A 4,250-nucleotide genomic window follows, 5' to 3' on the forward strand; every position below is an offset into this window, starting at 1 on the left:
TGTATAGATCTTAAGAGATCTTATGTGTAAGAGTAGGGTATTATATCTTAGGTTATACCTTAGAGATAGGGTTTTGATGTTCTATTACAGCTTAGTATTGAAGATTATTATTATTATAGATTGCATGTAAATTTATACAGGTCTCTATATAATATAGTGCTGGAGAATGAGAGATATTGTGAACAGTGTAAATCGTTGGTGGTATTGAAGGGATAGAAGTAAGATTGTTTAGAAGGGTAAGCAGTTTTTTGTTTTATTGCTTTAAGAAACATTTATTGTTTTTATTACATAAGAAAGATAACATATACTTCAATTTAATGAAGATAAATTATTGATTAGAGTAGGTGCTGCTATAATAACTGAGACAAGCCTGGTATGGCCAGAGGCTTTTCATTTGGCTTTTTGCACAGCATCAGAATTACTTTCAGTCCTCAATATAACCTTTTTCCTTTTGAAACACTTTTTGGGAAACAACCAGGCCAGGCGCTCCCATTAGGCAAGGTTAGGCACTTGCCTAGGGCGCCGGGCTCTGGAGGGCGCCTGGAGGCGCCACAGAATGAACATTACTTTAAAACTGTGCGGCGACCACTGACCATACCTGTCACGGCCGCCGCACAGCATGCAGATACATCCACAGGGAGGGGGGAAGAGGCTATTGCTCACCATCGCCGCCTCTCTGCTCCGTCTCCTCCCCTCCACTCACTGACTGTCGGGCCGTGACATCATCATCACAGCCCGACAGTATCAGTGAGTGGAGGGGAGGAGACGGAGCAGAGAGGCAGTGGTGGTGATTCAAGGTAAGGAAAGACGGGGTGAGGGTGGAGGAGGGAGGAAGGAGGGCGCCGATTTTTGCAGGGGGGAGGGCGCCGATTTTTGCAGGGGGGGGGGGGGGCGTCGATTTTTGCAGGGGGGGGCGCCGATTTTTACAAAATGCCTAGGGCGCCATGCACCCTAGCACCGGCACTGGAAACAACCACAAGCAATGACATTTGAACTGTAGCAACAAAGTGACTGACAAATATTTCATTAGCTACGTCAAACAACTGAAAAGGCAACAAAGGAGTTTGAAAATCATCTCACCAGATCTGTCAAACACTAACTGTTACAAGTAGACATTTCTTGCTTTCTGGTTGTGTAGTAAATCAATGGTAAGGACATTACCAGGTGTTGAATACCTCTGCCACATTAGTGAAGGTTGTCAAATGAGACACTTGGATTCATTCTACCATTTGAGAGATCACTAAACTTCCACAGCTTGAGAATCTGTTCCAGGAAGCAAAAGATTATTTGGTGCAAGAAAGGTGAATCAGCGAAGAAGAATGAGCTGTACATAGTGGCCACCACGTGCTTGTTTTTCTCTTCATGATTTCTAGCATATTGTAGTTTTGTTTTTAAACACTAAAGACTAAAGAAACTTGAAAAGTGATACTGAAAATGCTGCTATGGTATTAAAACAGTAATAAGTGCAGTCCATTTCTTTGTTCAATACGTACAGTAAATTTAGAAGAAATCCGTCAGTTAAAGAGATAAGTGTTTAATATAGGATGCTGACAAATCACTTGACATGGCATTGTTAGATGTGGGGTAAGATAATATACACATTTCACTAATTGAACAGATGAACAAAATAAGTAATTTATAATAGAGTAAATAAATGTCTGCATTGGGTAAACTTTTCTAGTGAGAAAGTCACTGGATTAGTGTATAGGTATATTTCACCTACGTTCCTAACTTACTTGTTTTAAAACCCCAGGAAAATGTGTATTGTGTGTAAACTGCTGAAGGGCTACAGGCCTATTGAAAAGCCAGAAAAGGGTGCTGGGGTTATGGATGGAGAGTGAGGGTGGGGTCCATCCATTAGGTCCATTAATCGAATCTTCCAAGTTACCAGTGACTCTGCTGGTAATCAGTGACACAAGGGGTGTGGAACTAAATTCTGATGCTTTAAATTGTGTCAAAAGAAAGCAGACATGAGAATGCAAATATGTACAGTATAGTTACAGCTAGATTTTAGACACAATGAAAAACAGTCGCAAAATATGCCTACACATAATATGCCGACATGCATACAATACCTACAAAAGGAAAATCACGACACAACAAATGCCTACAATTAATATTATCGACAGTACAGAAATCTCTACACATAAAATGCAGACTTTGATATATTCCCTACAAAACCAAAATCACAACAAAACAAATGCCTACAATCAATATGGGTTGGGTACAATTTACCTATGACGAGTATTCCGACATGTATAACCCCTACAAAAATAAAAAAAAGACATTATGAAAAAACGACTTGAAACCAAACAGACCTCCCTTCAACTCGACGCTGGACATCTCCGATGAAATCAACATGCTGACAGCAGCTGATTCTGATTCAACAAGTGTTTGGCAATGCAGGCGGACGTCATCGCGACGTCTGTCAATACAAATTTAAAGCGCCAATGTCGGGTTAAGTGTTTAAACACTTAACCTTAGGGGTCCGCACATGTTGTTTTTTTATTCGTTGTCTGTATAGAATAGAAATTACAATAATTATATTATTCTTGTTCTATAGACATTGCATCCTATAAGAAAAACACATACTTTTATATATAATATATATATACACACACATAGGGGTAAATGTATCATACTCCGGTTTCTTCAACTCACTGGAGTTCTGGAGTTCGGCGAGATGACAGCTAAAATTTACAAGGGAAACTTGCCTTTACAAGGCAGCGCCGCTTTAAATTTTAGCTGTCATCTCGCCGAACTCCCGGGAGTTGAAGAAACCGGAGTATGATACATTTACCCCATAATGTCAAACTTTAATAAAAAAGTAATTTTGATAATGTGGGAGCGCAGCGGTCAACGTTGCACATAGTCAGATAGTGTACACTCACCGGTAATTGGTAGGAAGGAAGCTTCACACACCAATTTACAGTCAGACATCAGCACACTCTTACTTTGCTAAAGGGAAGGCAGCACCTTAAAATAAATAATATGGTTAAAAAGTGGACAGCATTAGCAATGCGCAGATAGTTTTGCTTATTACACAATCACTGGGAAGTTTTTGGTCGCAAACTTTTTAGTTGCCAATGACAATCAAGTACAACTGATAAGCTGTTTGCTATTTCTCTTAAAAGGTCATCAGGTCCACAGTTACTCTTTGCTGTTTCTGGTCTGTACCAATTGATGAAAAAAATTAATTATTACGTAATACATTTGGTAGAAAGATGTACCACTAAATTGTGGCAGGGCTGAGAGACAAAGGTTAGAGAGTCAAATAAAACAATTAAGATTTAGAAAAATTACATAAGTACAAATTTATTTTGAATAGCAATGACAAGAATAATTATAATTTATAGATACTTACATTTAGACCTTGTGATTAATGGACTTGTCTGCTGTATGTAATCTTGTGAGTTGTAGAGTGTCAGAATTCTCAATAAGAACCAGAGAGAATGTAGTGAAATTAAGTGGTTTTTATTAACACCGGTTACACAGGTTTCAGGTTGCAGTACGGTAGGGTATGGCAGAAATAGCTAAAGAGCACAGTGGATAACAGATGCAGAATGCGATGGTCCGCAGGACTTTACCACGAAGTAGTGGAGATGGCAACACAAGAAGCGACGGTCTGCGGAGCAAGGCACTGAAGATTCAGAGAACAGGTAGCAATCATCTTTAGAGCGTTACCACAGGTTAGTGGAATAGACACAGAGGCTGTGATGATCTGCGGATAGATGTGCTGGAAACTCAGAGAACAGGCAGCAACCAGGAGCCAGGAAACAGGAACAGCAATACAGGTAATTGCAACAGATGATCTGGCAGAGGTTGCTTGGGACAGGCAGGATTATATAGGCCAGAAGTAGGTGTTTAAGCTTCCAGCAATAATGAGGCAGCTCTGGCAGGTAAGATCAGTCTAAGAACTACAGTGGCCCCTTTGTTGGATAGTAGTACTACAGGCAGAATACAAATATATACAAAGGTCCAACAAAGTACGTGGCAGACAGGAGCTGCAGGATGCAAATGGTGACAAAGAGGTTATCTTCGGAAACACTTTGTAAACAGAATTGACTTTAATCTCACTAGTCTACCAATAGATGAAAAAATATTTAGAACAATACATGGCAAATAAATGAATTAGACATGGATACAAGAGAAGAACAGGTGAGAGACAGCATTTTGTCTTAATGAAAAAAAAGCTAAAGGGTGGACAACACAATAAAAGTTGGAAAAAACACATGGAAAAAGGGAGATAA

At 39.6% G+C, this 4,250-nt stretch overlaps 1 long non-coding RNA gene across 1 annotated transcript; it reads right to left on the reverse strand.

Moving 5' to 3' along the window:
• Positions 1 to 1,554: 1,554 nt before the first annotated feature.
• LOC142157899 (uncharacterized) lies at positions 1,555 to 3,770 on the reverse strand. The gene is made up of 3 exons (XR_012692682.1): positions 3,365 to 3,770; positions 2,892 to 2,976; positions 1,555 to 2,516 (listed from the first exon to the last, which is right to left on the reverse strand). It is a non-coding gene; the product is annotated as an uncharacterized LOC142157899 (long non-coding RNA).
• Between the last annotated feature and the right edge of the window lie 480 nt (positions 3,771 to 4,250).

The sequence above is a fragment of the Mixophyes fleayi genome, chromosome 5, assembly GCF_038048845.1.
Source record: "Mixophyes fleayi isolate aMixFle1 chromosome 5, aMixFle1.hap1, whole genome shotgun sequence".
Lineage (NCBI taxonomy): Eukaryota > Metazoa > Chordata > Amphibia > Anura > Limnodynastidae > Mixophyes > Mixophyes fleayi.